Here is a 21148-nt window from a genome sequence, read left to right as displayed (position 1 = left end):
CTACTTTAATATTACTAAAGTTAACTCATTAAGGGCCAAATATTTGATTGCTAATATCTTCGCAATGAAGAAGCAAAAAAACCAAAACAAAACAGCTTTTTATTCAACTCTGCAGCTACTATAACATCATCCGGCTCAACAAAAAAAAATAATTGGTTAAAGGGCCTCTTTAAGAAGTCATTGTCACTTGATGTTATTTCTCTGCTCAGCACCAGCTCACCATCAGATTTGCTTGCTGACACCTGATGTCACAAATGAAGTTGGGCAGGTAAACAACCTTGAAAGGCAGTGGCTCCTTAACTGCTCTCTCATGCCACTTAATGCCTCATTTGCATATGAATGACATCACAAATCACTTGGGAATTCAGGAACAGATAGAGGATTTATGGGTGTAGATGGATTTACATTTCAAAGACCTGCCTGTCATTATGTGCAGTTTGAGGGCAGGTAGAGGGTGGATCTTACTGACAGATTCTCTTTAAATCATCATAAATCACTATAATATTTCAACTTTATATCACCATTCTGAAACTTTATTAGGAGGTTAAAATATAAAGATATTTGTCCCTTCCCACCATTGCACATTTTTAATTTTTGTTCTTTCCTTTCTTTATTTTCTTCTAGTCTTCCACTGGAGAGGACTAAAATATTGGCAGGTTTAGAAAACAGTCTAATGTGTATGGGGCCGCCCATCTTTGCCCCAGCAGATGAGGTTGATGGATAAAAGGAACTGGCCATTTTAATTTCAACAGCCAAACCTTTTGTTCTTTGCGGAGATAAGCCACTACCAGGGAATTTAGGCAGTGGCTCTTTCATAGAGAATACAGGAGCACTCGGTTGAGCATTCTTGAGCATGTGTGTGTCAGGAGAGACAGAATTGTCCAAACGATAGCTGACAGCTATCCAATCTGTATGGGGCCTTTTAGGACTTGTTATTTTGGATTTGTTTAGTATTCCATAGGATTCTGGTTAAAAGGACATTTTGGAGTAAATAGTCATGTCTTTCACTAAAGCCTGCTTTACACGTTGCAATTTAGCATACGATTTCGTATGCAATTTGCAACGCCCCCATCGTATGTGTGGCACGTTCAATTTGTTGAACGTGCCGCACATATGAGTAACCCCCCGTCACACGTACTTACCCGTCCATACGACCTCGATGTGGGCGGCGAACGTCCACTTCCTGGAGTGCGAGGGACGTTTGGTGTCGCATCGACGTCACGCGGCAGCCGGCCAATAGAAGCGGAGGGGCGGAGCTGAGTGGGACGTAAACATCCCGCCCACCTCCTTCCTTCCGCATTGTGGGCCGGGAGCCGCAGGACGTAGGCAAGATCTGTTCATCGCTCCCGGGGTGTAACACACTGCAATGTGTGCTACCCCGGGTACGATGAACAATCTGACGTGCAATTCTAGAGACAGGTACGATGTGTATGCGATGAACGTTCTAACGTTCACTCGCAATCGCACGTACCTGTCACACACTGCAATGTAACTTATGATGACGGATGTGCGTCACTTACAACGTGACCCCGCCGACACATTGTAAGATATATTGCAGCGTGTAAAGCAGGCTTAAGAATGACTGATTGACAGACAAAATCCTTTTCACAATGCTCTTCATAAACATCTTTTCTTCTTGTTTTGATCAGTATACAACATCCACAATTCTTCTTGTTTGAGATAATTCTTGAAAGTTCTTTGTATTCAATAATTTACCAGTATGTGGACATCTGATAGAGGTCTTTGTTTAAATTGATATTCAAAATTATGTATTTTAAAAAAACATACATTTAATTAACATTAATAAATTCACTACAAAACTTTTAATATATCCAGCTTAATATTTGGAAATAAATATTTTCGCTCTAAAAGTCTTAAAAAGAACCTGTCAAGTCACTTATACCCTCCAAGCCAGCAGCATTTTCATTTGCATGGCCAAATTCCCTGATTAAATATCCCTGTATATAAAATAAAACCTTTAAAAAAAGTGTTCATTACCTTAATTTTTCTTAGGCCCCCTTCACACGTCCGTGAAAAAAATGATCCGTTTTTTCACGTACGTGTTAAAGGGGTGGTTTGCTCCCCGTGTGCCGTGTTTGTGGCACATTCCTGTTCACCGTGTGTTATACATAATAACACACGGAGAACGGAAAGCCCCGCCTTACCTGTTTCCTCCGAAGCTGTCTGTGGTGCTGAATGACAGCGTCCGGCACAGGCCACGCCCCGCTGACACTGCTTCCGGCCCCCAGTGAAGAAGATGCATTGTTCAAATTCACTGGCGGACGGATGCAGGGGACAGCCGCGGCAGAGACTGCAGGTATGGGGGAGGTGAGTATGTGTTTTTTTATTTTTTACAATGACACGTGTGTTTCTCCGGTGCATGTCACGTGCACCCGCATCCACACTACATCCGTGTGGTACGTGTGCGGGCCCGTGCTGCCGGAGAAACACGGACATGCATCCGTGTGGAGCACACAGAACACGTCTGCTCCACACGGAGGCACGGGCCACTGGCAGAACACGTGCATACACATATACCCATGATCCGGTACATACGGGCACGGACCTAGCACATACCGGAGACACGGACGTGTGAAGGGGGCCTTATACAAATTAGGCCTGTGACTAGTCATGCGGGTGTGATAATATGATTTCCAAGAGCTGGCGTTACTGCCAACATTTGGAAATGTCGCAAATGTGTACGGCTCTTTCCGGCAGCATCAGTGTGCCTCCGAGGCTGAGTGTACTTGTCCCAACTTCAGAGGGCACACTGCGCATGATCCAAAGTCTTCTGCACTGATTGACAGACAAAATCCTTTTCACAATGCTCAGTGCCTCTATGAAGCAGTGAAGCATACACCTGGCTATAGAGGCACAATGCACATGACTGGAAGTGCAGAAGACTTTGTATCATGTGCTGTGCGCCCTCTGAAACTGGGCAGCATCCACCCTACTCCTGAGGTTCACTGATGCAGCCACAACGAGCTGCGCACATGCACAAGATTTCCAGGAGCTGGCGATGATGCCAGCTCTTGGAAATTACTGTATGTTATCACGCCTACAGGGACATGATAACACGGAAAAAGGGCCAACTAGTAATGGGAACTAATGCCCCTATGACTAGTCACAGGTCTAATTCTAATAAGAAAAACAGAGGTAATAAATGTTTTTTTTTTAAGTTTTATTTCAGAGAATGATGTTATACAGGGATCATTAGGAAGGGAATTTTGACATGCAAACGTAAATGTTGCTGGCTTAGAAGGCATAAGGGACCTGACAGGTTCCATTTAACAACTGTCTGTAGGCAAAATGAAGTTATAGTTTTAACTATAATGAGGCCTGTAGAGAAATGTTTTAGTCAATTAATCACCCACTTACATACATAACTATACTCTTTCCCGATCCCTTCCTCCTCCATTCACTTTTGTCATGTGTTTTGGGCATAGCTTGCTCTTCTTATAGTTATTTCTATGGGAATTCTTTACAAACTATTAATGTGCATAAGACCAAGCCATATAGCTGAATAACATCACATTAAACAGATTTTAACAGGAGGTAGATCCAGATCCGCAGTACAAATTGCCATTCATTAGAACATATGGTATCTCCAGGGGATAGCCTTTTCTTCTGCCAGAATTACTAGAGGAAAAGCCAGTTTATTTTGATTATTTCCTCTGAAATGTAATAAAGTGCCACATACTATAATTGCATTTAGGCAGGTAGCAGTTCTATACTCATCCAACACTAGATCTGTTAAGTGTATTCATTGGATTTCAATTCAGTGATAAGTTTCTGAACATATTTTAATTTTTATGGTTTCTGGAATACCATTTACCATTTTGTAATTTTCATAGCTATGTCTATTTTAAAAAAACAAACATTAACAGTATTAGTCAATGTAAAAACAAGTTTTGTAATATGGGAATATTTGTAATAGAAACATAAAAGTTTTTAAAACTCAGTAAACTTATATTGATTCCCCATTCTTAAAGTGAACCTGTTGTTTCAGGGGACTTTTTAGAATAGGCTGCCATGTTCATGAGAAGTAACATTATTTCTGGCCATTACTTATAATCTGTGAGTTGTTTTTACTTGTCAGTTGTCCCTGAGCTGGTGGGTAGAGACTCGCTGCTATGATGTCTTCCATACACAACACACACAAACATGAGGCATTCCTGTTCACCTTTCTATGTTCAGAAAAAACAGCAACATGGAGGGCATTATACATTAGTCTGGCCAGTGTAAGTATGAATCCTACTCTGGGGAAAGGCAAAGCATTTGCTAGAAAACTGTAGCACTTTTCTAGTTACATCTCCCTTGCCCTCAAAAGTGCAGAAGAAAACATAAGTGCACACATTGCCTAATCCGGTAATCCAGCATTGAGTTCCATGACTTCACCTGAAGTGACGTCAGTGAGTTCAATGCGTTCCCCAGAAGTCAGTTCACCTGAGGTCACACAGTACTGTAGGAATCGCCAGCTGTGACATTAGGTTAAATAATTGAACTCAATGCCGGATTACCGTATTTTTCAATGTGTGCACATGGAGTATTTGGTTGCAGACATTTCTGGACTAAATTTGCATTTCCTGGCAAAACCCCCCCACAATAAACTGCATGCATTTTGATGCGGTATCTGTGCATTTTTTTGCCAGAAGATGCAGAATTGGTGCAGAAATGTCTGGACTCAAGTACTCAATGTGCACACATTGCCTAATCTGGTAATCCAGCATTGAGTTCAATGAGTTCACCATGAGTACCTCCAGCTGTTAGCACTAGTGAACTCAGAGATGTCACTGCTCATAGGTGAGGCTCCATAAGTGTGTCCCTGACACCGCAGTGATCGGTCACATTTCCTAATGTGACCGCTCTCTGCAACCTCAGAATGTAGCAGAGCCGGAATCATCTTGGCACCTTGTGTGGATTATGCCAGACCTGCAGGGGTGTTTTGTAGGTTAATAAATTGGTGATTTTTTTTTGCTTTGTTTTTTTTTTAAATAAAGGATTTTTCTGTGTTTTGTGTTTGCTTATTTATTTTTACTTACAGGATTGTTAATGGGGATCTAATATACCCCTCCACATTACTAACTTTGGCTTGATGACAGCTGCGATTTTTTGACAAATCACAGTTGTCATTAACCCCTTATATTACCTCGATTGCCAACCCACCAGGGCATTTGGGATGAGCCAGGTAATCGAATGGATGCAACAATTCTGGGGTGGCTGCGTGTTGCTATTTTTCGGCTGAGGGGGTAATAACCATTAGCCTCCTTAGCCTGAGAATAACAGCCTCCAGCTGTCCACTTTATCTTGGTTGGGTATCAAAATTGGGTTGAGCCCCATGCCTGTTTTTTTTACTTATTTAAATAATTAAAAAAAGCTGCCTGAGGTCCCTCATATTTTGATACACAGCCAAGATAATGCACACAGCTGGGGGCTGCATCCTGTAACCATCCACTTTATCTGCACTGGGTATCAATATATGGGGGACCCTACATAATTGTTCTTAATTAGTTATTTTTATACTGCACAACAAATCACAGATGCTGGTACGCCGGCAGTCTGTCTGCAACCAATCATAATGGGGAGATAAGGTATGCACACCAGTGACTATGTAAGGGGAATACATGGAATAGCAGAAACTGCTGTGTGAATACTGACTTGAAAAATCCAATAGCTATATGAAGAGTGAAAATGTGAAAAATGGAATCTGCATTACTGCCATGAACATATGAATCAAGAGAAATTTAGCTACTGAATTGATCAATGCAATAGAGCCCCAACACTACGCCAAAGTATTTCTCTACGTTGGGGTCCCTAGCTTGTGTGTGTCCTCTCATGCAGTTAAAAAACTTACCGTGTATGGGAAGCTGAGACCCAGGCTATTTATGCGTATTATATGGATTGGCAATAGGTGTGGTGGGGAGGGTTCACAAACGAAAAACTACTAACAATAACGAATAACGTTTGGAACACCATTCTAAGTCTGAACTGGGTGCAAAAAACCTAAAAAAACATCACTATGGGGAGATAAGGTATGCACACCAGTGACTATGTAAGGGGAATACATGGAATAGCAGAAACTGCTGTGTGAATACTGACTTGAAAAATCCAATAGCTATATGAAGAGTGAAAATGTGAAAAATGGAATCTGCATTACTGCCATGAACATATGAATCAAGAGAAATTTAGCTACTGAATTGATCAATGCAATAGAGCCCCAACACTACGCCAAAGTATTTCTCTACGTTGGGGTCCCTAGCTTGTGTGTGTCCTCTCATGCAGTTAAAAAACTTACCGTGTATGGGAAGCTGAGACTCAGGCTATTTATGCGTATTATATGGATTGGCAATAGGTGTGGTGGGGAGGGTTCACAAACGAAAAACTACTAACAATAATGTTTTTTTAGGTTTTTTGCACCCAGTTCAGACTTAGAATGGTGTTCCAAACGTTATTCGTTATTGCAACCAATCATAGGCACTGTCACAAAGGGTGGGCTGGGAAATTATTAAATGTGCTTGAGAGCTAATGAGCAAACCAAGAAAATGTGTGACAGCTGCACGGGAGACTTGGTAAGCTTAACTGTCCTGGCTTAATCCCTGTTTTGTCTCCTTTTGCAGCCCCCTAGGCTTTACTAGCACCATTTTACAGCACACATGTTTGGGTCCCCACAGACTTCTATAGAGTTCAGCGTCTGGCCTCAAGTTTAGGTTCAAGGCCAGTCCTGAATAGCACTTTTTTTTTTTTTAATTCTGGCCGGACCTGCCGAGCACAAATGTCTGTGGGTTCGCCCATTTCTAGATGTTACATAGTTACATAGTTACTTAGGTTGAAAAAATACCTAGGTCCATCTAGTTCAACCTTCCTCCACCAGTTCTACATTTAGTCACTAAGTCATTTATAACCAACAATGTTTTGTGTACTGAGGAAATCATCCAGCTCTTTTTTAAAAGCGGTTATAGTATCTGCCATTACTACCTCTTGTGGTAGTGTATTCCACAGTCTGACTGCTCTAACTGTAAAGAACCCTTTCCTATTTAGGTGTCGGAATCGCTTTTCTTCCACTCGCAGTGAGTGCCCCCTGGTCCTTAGTACTGTCTTTGGAAGAAATAAGTCATGTGCCAGTCCTTTATATTGACCACACATGTATTTATACATATAAATGAGATCTCCTCTGAGACGTCTTTTTTCTAAGCTAAACATATCTAACTTTTTCAACCTGTCATCATATGGGAGGCCTTCCATTCCTTGTAATAGTTTAGTTGCCCGCCTTTGAACTGACTCTAACTTCTGAATGTCCTTTTTAAAATGTGGAGCCCAAAACTGGATCCCGTATTCCAGATGTGGCCTTACAAGTGATTTATAGAGGGGTAACAATACGTTGGGATCACGGGATTTAATCTCTCTTTTTATACAACCTAAAATCTTGTTTGCTTTAGCAGCTGCTGCTTGACATTGAGTGCTGCTGCTCAGCTTATTTGTAATGAGAATACCCAAGTCCTTCTCCTGTTCTGTAGTCCCGAGTTTACTTCCATTTAATGTATACGCAGCTATAGGATTACTCCGTCCTAGGTGCATTACTTTACATTTATCAACATTAAATCTCATTTGCCAAGTATCTGCCCATTCTGACATCTTATCCAGATCTTTTTGTAATATTGTACTATCCAGGTCAGTTTTTAATATCCTACATAGTTTGGTGTCATCGGCAAAGACTGACACTGTACTATCAATCCCATCCACAAGGTCATTAATAAAGAGAGTAAAAAGAATCAGTCCAAGCACAGATCCCTGCGGCACCCCACTGCTGACTATAGCCCATTTAGAGAATGTACCATTTATGACTACTCTTTGTTTCCTATCTTTAGCCAATTCCTTACCCAGTTGCATATTGTGTCCCCTAGTCCTTGCTTCTGGAGCTTTAGTATAAGGCTATTATGTGGTACAGTATCAAATGCCTTTGCAAAGTCCAAATAAATCACATCAGCTGCATTACCAATATCCAGGTTTGCACTTACCCCCTCATAGAACCCCAACAGGTTGGTTAGACACGAATTATCTTTCATGAATCCATGCTGTCTGTCAGTTATTATATTATTTTCTGCAATATATTTTTTTCTGCAATATATTTTTGCTTGTCATCCCTTAAAATGCCCTCAAAAACTTTGCATACTACTGATGTCAGGCTTACTGGACGGTAGTTGCCTGGATCTACCCTCTTACCTTTCTTAAATATCGGTACCACATCAGCAATCCTCCAATCCTGAGGCACCAACCCTGTTACAAGTGATTCTAAGAAGATGAGATACAGCGGTCTGTCGATTACGGAGCTCAATTCCCTCAATATTCGTGGATGAATGCCATTTGGCCCTGGGGATTTGTCAATGTTTAATTTACTCAGACGTAGGCGTACTTCATCTTGTGTTAGTCTCTTTTTTCTTAAAATCAGACAAAATTTTTAATTTTGCAATACAAAACCAATTTTGTGAACTAGGGAAATTCAGGTCGCAGGGGATGGCAGAGCAGGTAGAGAAAGCAAACAATTTAAACTAATCACTGCACTGTGCAAACAGATTTTTTTCTGGGTATTTTTTGTGTATGAGAGCAGAATAGTTTCAAGAGGTATTCTCAAGTTTGAAAGTTATTCCTTAACTATCCTTATCCTGACAACTGGGTGTACCTCTGAAGAGCATGGAGTGGCAGTCAATGATGCAAACTCCATTCATAAGCATGCTGAAGCCAGCTGAGTGCATTGTAGGCTCTCTCCGCTGGTCCCATTAAGAATGAATGGAGTGGCATTCAGTGCCCAAATCTTGGGCTCAATCATTAGACCCACAGCAATCAGAAAGGTATGTTTCAACTTTGGAAATACTCCTTTAAAGGGGTGGTTCACCCATATTTTTTATTGTCTAGTTCGATATAATATTGAGAAACAATGTTTCTCTCAAATACCTTATGTTGGCAATAGTGCCTGTGAGAGGCACTATTGCAGACCGCTGTTCCTCGTTCTGTTGACGTCACGTCAAGTTCCACACATGTCACATCCCTGCGGCCGGCTGCAGTCTTCCTGACTCACTGAGCTGTGGGCAGTGTTTCACTGATCGTCACAGCCCATCTGCTCCCTGCTCCCTCCTCCCTCACAGCAGAACGCTGCAAGCAGGAGACGTCTGTGCTGTGACAAGCGGTGAAACACTGCCCACAGCTCAGTGAGTCAGGAAGACTGCAGCCGGCCGCAGGGATGTGACGAGTTTGGAACTTGACGTGACGTCACCGGAGCGGGGAACAGCGGTCTGCAATAGCGGCTCTCACAGGCACTATTGCCCACATAAGGTATTTGAGAGAAACATTGTTTCTCAATATAATATCGAACTAGACAATAAAAAATATGGGTGAACCACCCTTTTAAGCTAATTTTGTTTTGTGAAATAAGGACTTATATTTTAATAATAATTATGGATATTTCCATCTCACAGCAAATAATAATTGTTTGAGTCTCTCTTGACTTGACTATTTTAGTAAATTTATGTATTTCCCTTAATGTAACAATTATAATAATCTTTTGTTGTGACTTTGTGTTGTGCTTCCCTTGAATATTTATGAATAAATTGACAAGTGGGTGTTAGGCTGGTTTCACACATCATGTTCCTCTGCTCTCAGTTATTTACTGGTACTTCATTGACCCCTTACAATCAATGCACTTTTTCACATCTTTCCTTATTGCGAATTGATTGTAGACATGTCCTGCTTTGATTCATGTCGCGAATCAAACTTTGCCAATGTTTGTCTATGTCCGTCTATGTCCTACGAAAAGAAAGGATAGTATGTGCTGTCCATATTTTACAGTTTAATTGGCTGGAGAAGCTAAGAATATTTTTTTCATACAAAGATTAGAAGCAGCAAGAATTGAAAATAAGCTGACACACAGGCCAAAAATGGGTCCAGCACTAGTAATGAGTGAACCCAAACTGTAAAGCTTGGTGTCTGTACTGAACACCATGTGTCCGGTGCTAAACACCGAACACAGATTTTTGGCGGTACGCCCGCTTCCTGTTTGTATTTGTCACCCTAATAAAGCTAAGCTGCTGATCAGCAAGTTTTAGGCTGTGATTGGCCAGTGCACCCTGTGACTGGACCTATATAAAGGTCTGATGACGGTATGTGGCACCATTTTGCCCTCTCTAGAATAGTGAAAGAATGCTGTTAGAGTGAGGGACAGTGATAGGTGCATCCCATAGCTTTAGTTGTCAAAAGCAGCATTGTACAGGCAATGTAATCTATTCGCTTAATCCAGCCAAAAACAGAGTTTTGCACAGCGTGCCTTGCTCTGACAAGATCTGTGCAACCTTGTACTGTGTTACACCCCGCAGCTTTGCATAGCATTACCAAATAGCTTACAGGTGATGTAATCTATTAGCTCAGTCTAGCCAAAAAACAAGGTTTTTCACAATGTGCTTGGCTGTGCCAATAACTCTGCAACCTTATGCTATGTTACATCCCGCAGCTTTGCATAACTGTCCAAAGCCACTGCGCACAAGCAGCGCAATCTCTTTATTACCACAGTACGACCAAACCCCAAACTGGAAACTGAGTCTTAAGTGGGCTTTACACGCTGCGACATCGCTAGCATTTGCTAGCGATGTCGAGCGTGATAGCACCTGCCCTCGTTGTATGGCCAATATGTGGTGATCGCTGCCGTAGCAAACATCGCTATGGCAGCGTCACACGCACATACCTGCTCTGCGACGTTGCTCTGGCCGGCGAACCGCCTCCTTTCTAAGGGGGCGATTCGTTCAGCATCACAGTGACGTCACACGGCAGGCGTCCAATAGAAGCAGAGGGGCGGAGATGAACGGGACGTAACATCCCGCCCACCTCCTTCCTTCCTCATTGCCGGTGGAGGCAGGTAAGGAGATGTTCGTTGCTCCTGCGGTGTCACACACAGCGATGTGTGGTTCCGCAGGAACGACGAATAACATCGCTAATAAGCACAGAACGATTTTTTGTTTCAGGACGACCTCTCCGCGGCAAACGATTTTGACCGCTTTTGCGATCGTTTAAGGTCGCTCATAAGTGTCACACACTGGGATATCGTTAATGAAGCCGGATGTGCGTCACAAACACCGTGACCCCGACGATAATTCATTAGCGATATCGTAGCGTGTAAAGCCCGCTTTAGTCCATTATTCAAAGCTGTCAAACTCAGACAGAGCTGTCTGCTTTGAACAATTATTTTTTTTTTTAATATAAATGCTTCTGATTCCTGGGATACACGTTGAGCAGCAATGAACAAGTCAGGCACCTGTCACTTCTGTTTTGAGCTGTGAGGGTCAACAGACTGTTTAGGGGTTTTTTTACAGTTCGGTGGTCTGTGGGGGAAATTTGTCAATCTTAGCTGTTTGGGTGAATTTGGAATACAGGCTACATACTGTAGGGGACATTGTTTATTTAAACTTGGTGCTCTGTGGTAAACTATGCCAATGTTTTATGTCTGCCTGCTTTCACCAATATTTTTTTCAAAATAAATGCTTCGGATTTGTGGGATAGACACTGAGCAGCTTCAAGTCTAAAAAACAAAACAGTGTGTACAGCATGCATTGCTCCATGAATATCTCTGAAACCTCATACTGCGTTGCATCATGCAGCTTTGTGTAGCTATCCAAAACAGGTAACATAATCTCTTCATGGCCACAGTACCACCAAACCTTTGAGCAGTAATTTGTTTCAAAATAAATGCATTGCATTCACTGGATCCACACTGAATAGCATGGGTGGGCCTCTTCAAGTCAAACAAATAAAACAGTGTGTGTAAAGCGTACCTTGCTTTGTGAATATCTGTCAAACCTGATTCTGCATTGCATCATGTATCTTTACATAGCTGTCCAAAACTGTTGCGTACAGGCAGCGTAATCTCTTCGTGGTCACAACTGTTTAAAGAAGCTCTATTGTGACCTCGATGGGAAATTTACACTCTTTGGTTTCACTGGCACTCTTGACTATGTGGGTGAACTGAGAATATGTGGCGCCCTGGCCTAGCCAGGTCGTCACAGATAACATACAAACACCCCCCACCCCCATTAGACAGGGACACCAGCCAAACAAAAATCTTTCTTGCCTCCCTCCAGTGTCTGATATCCACACCAGGTGGGGCGGAGCCAAGCGGTTGGCCCCATCCACCGAGGAGTTCACAGGCCTGGAGGCAGGAAAAGTGACAGTTTAGTGCAGGAGGTGGAAGAAAGAGGAGTAAACACTTGGGTGTCTGGGTTTGTGGCCCAGGCACTGACAGCAAGGTTGGCAGACGGTGGTGGCTGTCTGCAGGAGTGGTGGAGCAACGCGTAACCATAGGACTGGGGTCGGGCGACGGCCCGCCGGTACAAACCGGGGAGCGAAGTGAAGCCAGCACACACAGGCAGGGCCATCGGACCCCGACCAAGCTTGGAGCCGCCGACAATAGTCAGATCCGAATGTGACTGGAACCCCAGGGATTTCACAACAGCAAAAGTCCTGATTGAAGGCAACCGCCCACACCGTGAGGGTATACAGCTACCGCCTAAGGCTAGAGACCCAAGGGCCAGCACCTGCGGGCAAACAGGCTCCTCCTTTACCCATACACCAGGGAGCGGACTACCATTGGGAATCCATAGTAGTCAGCAGAACAACATCAAGGTGCAGGGAAAGACAGCTACCATCACCTGTCCGGGGAGAGACACTGCAGCCGGCTGCGGGACCCGTCCATCCAGCCGTTTGGTTTACCGAGGACTTTGTACCTTTCTTGCTGAGTGAGTACACCCGTGCCATCCGGCACCGCGCCGCGCTGCCCCTGCAACCCTGCACCTCACCGACCCTGCCTCCCCGTCACATCACCGGGCCCCGGGACCACGACCCCTACCCACGGAGGGGGAAAACAACATCCCAGCTGCTCCCTACCATCGCTCCCGGGATCCCCGTCACCAGCAGCGGTGGTGCCCATCTTCACCACGACCTGTGGGTGGCGTCACGGACTAAATCCCCCAAACCAACCACCCCTTTCACTCACGGGCGAGGAGCGCCGCTCGAGTCCCCGGATCCGGCCCACCGCTCAAGCCACCGAGCAGCAGCAGCAGCCGCAGCAGCACCGGACCCGAGCGTTAGCGAGAGCGCAACAGCGACGGCGTCCTCCCCGCCCGCGACAAATACAGGTTCTGTAAGGGCCTTTTTTAAATTGTTGTTTTGCGGAGCATCTCTGAAATCTATTTCTGGGATAACCGTGAAAATTTTGAGTTTCTTCATTTACTTCCTATGTAACCATAATTACAAGGGTGACCTATCCAAACCTAATTGCAGGGCAATTGGCATGCTCTTGCCCCCTTGTGAGATGCACTTATGTAGTGCTGATAGGCCCGCCTGATCTAGGTTTCTGGCTTCATCTATAGGTTACAGTTCAGACACTGTGCGTCACACCTATCTATATGACGGGCTCCCAGTGCAAGCCTTATTTGTGTGCAAGTTTTTTGCTGAGCAGCTGCTCCTCCCCCCTAGCTTGGAGGGTTCAGTGGCTGTGACATCAGCATCTTGAACCTGGGCTGCGGCCGCCTTCAAGAGGAAGGTTTACTACATTCTGTTTGTGCATGCATCATCTGGTTTGGCACCATTGGTACATTTTTTCTTTTTTTGGTACAGTTTTAAGTGATTTTTTAATGCTCTTACCCCCTTTCAGATACCTTTTACAGCCTCCTAGCCCTTACTACAAAAATGTTACAGCCCTGAACTAGGGCACCCCATTGACTTGTATGGGGCTCGTTGTTCGGGGTTAAGTTCGGCGTCAAGTTTGCTCGCCAATCCTGATTTTTTTTTTTTTTTCCAATGTTGGTTGGCCGAACACGAATATCACGAGTCCACTCATCACTATCCAGCACTTTGAAGAAAACACAGACCATTTTTTGGATATCAGAAAAAAAAATATGCAAAACAGGTCCTACAAGAGCCTTGTCAGAGAAGTTTGACCCTGCACATTCTTATGATATCCGCATAGATTGGATAGTGTCAGCGTATGAAAGGACACCCTCCCCAACTGGTAACACCCTCTTGTACATTTATTTATATGTTTTGGGAGGATTAAAAGCGGAGCAGTATGACTCAAAGTTCTAAAAAAAATGCTCCAGAATTATTTAAAGAAAAATATGAATATTTATTAAAATAGACATGTCAGGAAAATATATGGTACAGATCAGGTTATGACAACCTCCCATATTGTGGTGCAAAACATAATTTGTCTCCCATGATAACACAGTATAAATATAAAGGCTATACTTAAGCAAAAAAATCAAGCTATACATATGGCAGATAAAGTTGTAACTATCTTTTTATTAAAGCTATATTGCTCTTCCAGTAAAAAGTTAACCATTATTACATAGGATTGTAGCTATGAACCTACACACTCATTTCTTCACAGTTTATTGATCCCAGTGTTGTGCAGTAATAGCCTAAATTCTTGGGAGAGAAAACATTAAACATGTTAAGATGTGGTACTGTTTTCAAGTATGAAGTTAATAGTTCCCTGATGCAAAATATGTAAAAGAAAATCTACAAGAAAGTTTCTAAATATAAATTGAAGTAATGTTTAATATCACACTAAGGATCGGTTTCAGAATAGTATCATGGTCTAGATTCTTTGACTTTTTTGTCTTACTAGTACGGTCTTACATTAGCACCAGCTCTCACACTTATAGCATATCCACAGAATGTGCCATAAATTTCTAATATATAGGGACCAATATCAAAGGGGCCTTATTGAGTGCCACTGGGAATGGTGCTTGCTTCTTGCCATTCTTTTTTGATGCACTTAGACATTTTTCAGAATTTTCATAGAAATTAATAGAGAGCTAGGCATGGCTACCTGCTCATTTACATTGGCACTCGAATAAAGAATATGGGACAACCTTTTTAACTCTTTCTCAATGTGTGGTGTATATATACATCACATTCAGGTATGGTTATATAGCCTGGGCTCAGATTGCTGCTGTTTAAACTCTTAAATCACATGAACACTGTCTGACAGCAGTTTTTAAGATTCATGATCCCGCTCATTGTCCACCATTGGGCATGTGGTGCCATTAGGCTGCCATGACAGCTGGGTGCCTGCTGATGGTCCCCATAGCTGTCATGTTGGTATCCATAGGCCTCACTTCATAAAAGATTGTGATTTTTTTATACATAGCGCAATAATGTGGTATTGCAGGATACAAAGCAACCAATCAGATTTTTTGTTTTCACCACTTAAATCAAACCACTAATGGAATGCCATAAAAAAATTTTTTTTATCAAAGATGTATTTTTTGTTGTCATTTTTTGTATACTTAGAATTGAATCCCTATTTTGCATTTCATTATATCTTAAAACTAATGAAAACAGAGAAGAAATGTAAAAAAAAAAACCCTGTTATTTAAGCCATTAAAAGGTAAAGAGTACATAGGCAATTCCATACTAGCTGTATATAGGTGGCAGGTCACAAAGACAATGCGTTTCAGCGCACTGTTGCCTTTTTCAGTTGAGGTTGGCTACCATAATCCCTGCTTGGATCCTGCATATTCACAAAGAGGTGTATCCGGGCAAACCCTACAATAGTGAGCAGTTCCCTTTTGTTTATGCTATGGTAAAACTAATGGTGTCTTTCAAAATTACATTTTTTCGCGTAAAAAATAAGAAAAAAAGCACTCTGATGGCTTTATATTTGGAAAATTATAAAAAAGTTATGGCACTTGGAAGGCAGGAAGGCAAAAACTAAATAGATTAGCTGACCGATAACGAAACCTGCTAATTAGGAAGGATAAGCCAACCATCTGATGTGTATGGGGACACCTCAATATTAAGCCCATAGACGATGTTAGGGGTGTTAAAAATCGAAACCGTCTGAATTCAAACTCATATTGCTCTGGCGATATTGTTCTTTTTTTCTCACCATTGAAAACATATGTGTATGGGATAATATTGAGAGATAGATGTTAGTTGAGGCTTTCTAAGATCTATAGGCATTAAATGAAATGTACTGTTGTGACTTGTGACTCTTGTTGGTTTAAGTAGAAAGTGTCTGCCAGTTCCCAGCATTGTAGTAAGGACTCATTTTATTTTTCAAATGATTTTGAAGGGGCCAGGAGACTCTTATAAATGTATTTCCAGTGACACAAGGATCTGTTACTCTGTAGTTTAGTAATACGTGACATTTTGTCATTTACGCTGTTAACAAACTTACACTTTGATTGAAAGCGGCACTGTACCTGTACAATTTATATTCACAAATTCCCTCACCTGCCTGTGTGGTAGTCATTCCAAGCTGTATGTATTTCACAAAGACAACACTTTCTCATTTGGGAAGCAAATACACTTTGTGTTCTTTAAAATGAAAGGTTAGGAAACCGTTTCTATTGGAGGAGTGTGCAGCGCACTCTTTCTTCCTACGTATCTTTGTAGACTCAGAGCCGGTATCCCCGCTGTCTGTAATGATAGGGAAGCGTGGTTTCATCTTCCATCCCAGCCAGCGGAGAACTCATTACAGAAGTTACAAAGTCACTTTGGTGTTTTTCCTGCATTGACACTTGCAGGATCTTTGTGTTCTGAAGCCGGTGCCACGTTAGAAGCATCATTTTATTACGATGGAGTCTTAAGGGATTTTGATTGATTGCATGTTTTTAATTGAAAGACCTCTTTGTGTAGAGATTTCAGTAAAGAGAGGAATAATTGATATACCTTTGTTCATAAAGTAATAGGTGACCTTTATTGAAGCTATGCAGAAATTTGATTCCCTGCAGTTAAGTCAATCTCCCAAATAATCATCAAAAGATTACAATTATACATGGAGAATATTAACAAGGCATGAGAGAAGGACAATCAGATTTCCATAAGTATGCAGTAAATTTCACTTAAACCTGTAAACTACGACAGATGGCTCTTCTACAAACCATGTATATGTGTGAACCCAAGACCTGAAGAAGGGGTTGGTGCAGGGTAGGCAATTAATCTTCCCGAGGGGCCACATAAGAGACCATGACTGTTGTGGAGGTTAGAACCAATAGGCTAAAATTAATTCATCTAAATATTAATATTAGTATATGAATTAGATTTAGTATAATTTGATATTAATATATATTATATTCCTTAATATTGAGCAAAATGAAGTATGCTGACACCCCCATTTACTGTATGAGCCCATATATATAGTATGTGCCCATGCAAAGCCCCCTATATACAGTATGAGTCCACACGCAGCTCCTATATACAGTATGAGCCCAGACACAGCCCCTATATACAGTATGAGTCCATACACAGCCTCCATATATACAGTATGAGCCCACACATAATCCCTTATATACAGTATAAGTCCACACACAGCCCTCTATATACAGTATGAGTCCACACACTGCCCCTTATAAACAGTGTGAGTCCACACACAGCCCATTATATACAGTATGAGATCAGATACAGCCCCTAGACCACACGCAGCCCCTTATATACAGTATAAGTCCATTTGCAGTCCCCAACATGCAGTATGAGCCCCCCCATAATATAATTCTGTGAGCGGCAGGTGGGGGAGAGCATTCATAGAATTATAGAATGGTAGAGTTGGAAGGGACCTCAAGGGCCATTGGGTCCAACCCTCTGAAAGTGCAGGTTTTCTGAAATCATCCCAGCTACAGTGCCTACAAGTAGTATTCAACCCCCTGCAGATTTAGCAGGTTTGATAAGATGCAAATAAGTTAGAGCCTGCAAACTTCAAACAAGAGCAGGATTTATTAACAGATGCATAAATCTTACAAACCAACAAGTTATGTTGCTCAGGTAAATTTTAATAAATTTTCAACATAAAAGTGTGGGTCAATTATTATTCAACCCCTAGGTTTAATATTTTGTGGAATAACCCTTGTTTGCAATTACAGCTAATAATCGTCTTTTATAAGACCTGATCAGGCCGGCACAGGTCTCTGGAGTTATCTTGGCCCACTCCTCCATGCAGATCTTCTCCAAGTTATCTAGGTTCTTTGGGTGTCTCATGTGGACTTTAATCTTGAGCTCCTTTCACAAGTTTTCAATTGGGTTAAGGTCAGGAGACTGACTAGGCCACTGCAACACCTTGATTTTTTCCCTCTTGAACCAGGCCTTGGTTTTCTTGGCTGTGTGCTTTGGGTCGTTGTCTTGTTGGAAGATGAAATGACGACCCATCTTAAGATCCTTGATGGAGGAGTGGAGGTTCTTGGCCAAAATCTCCAGGTAGGCCGTGCTATCCATCTTCCCATGGATGCGGACCAGATGGCCAGGCCCCTTGGCTGAGAAACAGCCCCACAGCATGATGCTGCCACCACCATGCTTGACTGTAGGGATGGTATCCTTGGGGTCGTATGCAGTGCCATCCAGTCTCCAAACGTCACGTGTGTGGTTGGCACCAAAGATCTCGATCTTGGTCTCATCAGACCAGAGAACCTTGAACCAGTCTGTCTCATAGTCCTCCAAGTGATCATGAGCAAACTGTAGACGAGCCTTGACATGACGCTTTGAAAGTAAAGGTACCTTACGGGCTCGTCTAGAACGGAGACCATTGCAGTGGAGTACGTTACTTATGGTATTGACTGAAACCAATGTCCCCACTGCCATGAGATCTTCCCGGAGCTCCTTCCTTGTTGTCCTTGGGTTAGCCTTTACTCTTTGGACAAGCCTGGCCTCGGCATGGGAGGAAACTTTCAAAGGCTGTCCAGGCCGTGGAAGGCTAACAGTAGTTCCATAAGCCTTCCACTTCCGGATGATGCTTCCAACAGTGGAGACAGGTAGGCCCAACTCCTTGGAAAGGGTTTTGTACCCCTTGCCAGCCTTGTGACTCTCCACAATCTTGTCTCTGATGGCCTTGAAATGCTTCTTTGTCTTTCCCATGTTGACCATGTATGAGTGCTGTTCACAAGTTTGGGGAGGGTCTTAATTAGTCAGAAAAGGCTGGAAAAAGAGATAATTAATCCAAACATGTGAAGCTCATTGTTCTTTGTGCCTGAAATACTTCTTAATACTTTAGGGGAACCAAACAGAATTCTGGTGGTTTGAGGGGTTGAATAATAAATGACCCTCTGAATAAACTTTTCTCAATTTAAAAAAAAAAAGAAATAACATTCTTTTTTGCTGCAGTGCATTTCACACTTCCAGGCTGATCTACAGTCCAAATGTCACAATGCCAAGTTAATTCCGAATGTGTAAACCTGCTAAATCTGCAGGGGGTTGAATACTACTTGTAGGCACTGTATATGTTTATCCAGCTTCCGCTTGAAGATTTCCATTGATGGAGAGCTCACCACCTCCCGTGGTAGCCTGTTCCACTCCCTGATTGCCCTCACTGTCAGAAAGTTTTTCCTAATGTCTAATATGAATCTCTTTCCTTTTAGTTCCATCCCATTACTTCTTATACTTTCTTGTGCTAATGAAAATAGGGTGGTTTCCTCTGCACTGTGACTACCTTACAGATATTTGTAGACCGCATTGTGCGGCCCAAAGACCATTGTTTTCAGTCCTTCAGCTATCTCGGTCATCGGGCCGGACTTGAACAGCTAGAAGGCCAAATGTGGTCATGGACTGCACTTTTCCCAGGTCTCGTTTGATGCTATCATGAAATACACAGTCACATCAAAAAGAATCCATTCCATCAACTCCAATCCAGTGATGATGTCCATTAGTTGATTATGACTCAGGGCATCTATAATAATTTGATTTCTCTCCCTTTTTTGCTTTGCTACATTTACTTGGCCTATTGTCATGTCGGCAAAGAAACTACTGAAGCTAGCAGAAGATATAGCTTCAGAGAGCAGTTATCAGAATAATCACTAGCGGACGCAAGAGTAGTCAATTAGCCGGGTATGCAACAGGAGGTCTCGTCAGTATTACAGGAGAAAACCGGACGTAGTCAGGTGATAGCCATTGGTCGGAAGCCAAGAGATCACATAAACAGCAGGAGGGAAATACAGAGCCAAATTCTAGGACAAAAATACAGGTCAGAGGCTGGAAAATCTAGGTAACGTTCAAGGGAGAGGAGGTAACGGGTCGGGACTAGGTGGAGGACTGGCAGGACTAGGGAGAACAAGACACAGGAGTTAGATAATGGAACAGACGAACCGGGAGGATGACACGGGTCAGGACAAGGAAGCAGGGAACAGGACAGATCAAGGAAAACTCACAAAGCGAGGCACACATGCTGCAAGCAGGAACTATTACTGGCGATGTTCCAAGGGAGCGGCCCGACAACAGGAAGGAGGCAGAGTGAGATTCACTTGAGCCCAAAGATAGTATGCCAACAAAAGGCGCAGCAGTGCAGATCCAAGTATGAATCATGACACCTATGTAGTAGTAATAGAGTTGACACTAATTGCGATTAGTTTGCTAATGGAAGGATCAGAGGTCAATGTAATTGTTACTGTATATACCTATACTTTCTCCTTGACACGACTAGTATGAGATAAGTAATATGATGGTTACTTTATTTTAGAATATATTTGAGTAATATGCTCTACTTGCAATATTGGAATACAGAAATAAATTGTGCTATAGAATACATTTATTTTTAATGATATTGAAGATGTCTGGGATCTGAATATAATAAATGATGCTCCCTTCAGAGGGGCAAACAATAACCACAGTTAAAAAAAAAATCTATAAATTAAAATTAATATTGCAGTCTTGTCTGGGATTTTTTTCATAATTCAGAGACTAAATAATGTGCCTTATTTTCAATGAATTTGAGTTTCCCAAGTTCCAATCTCTAAAATAACACATGCTGAACATTCCTACAATACAGAATTTATTTCCTCATGTATTAGCAGCTCATTAATTTATCTGAAAATAAAGATGAATGAAGAAAAATTTCCTATATTCAGTTTTCTGGCAAAATATAAGCATATTAAGTGCCGCGCTGAAAGCAGGTATTATTTTGGGAAGGTATTCAGGCTCCCACCTGTCATTAGTCAGTAAAAATGGTTGAATGCTTAACAATTACATGATTTTCTCTGATTTAATAATCCTAGTTAATCTACTGTGAATTATTTTTACACGGGCCAAGAAATATAAATGCAGCAGATTTTAGATTAATTACCAGTTTTGGAACAGAGTTGTACTTTACTGGGGTAGAAGCCGCTTTCATTTGTTTTCTATTTTA

General features: G+C 42.2%; 1 protein-coding gene across 1 annotated transcript in view; it reads left to right on the top strand.

The window, feature by feature from the left end:
- The window catches only part of UNC13C (unc-13 homolog C), a 1075146-nt gene that overhangs the window by 927246 nt on the left and 126752 nt on the right, over nucleotides 1-21148 (top strand). The window lies entirely within an intron of this gene.

This window comes from Anomaloglossus baeobatrachus, chromosome 4, assembly GCF_048569485.1.
Source record: "Anomaloglossus baeobatrachus isolate aAnoBae1 chromosome 4, aAnoBae1.hap1, whole genome shotgun sequence".
In the NCBI taxonomy this organism is placed as follows: Eukaryota; Metazoa; Chordata; class Amphibia; order Anura; family Aromobatidae; genus Anomaloglossus; species Anomaloglossus baeobatrachus.
This window is presented reverse-complemented; position numbering and strand designations above follow the sequence as displayed.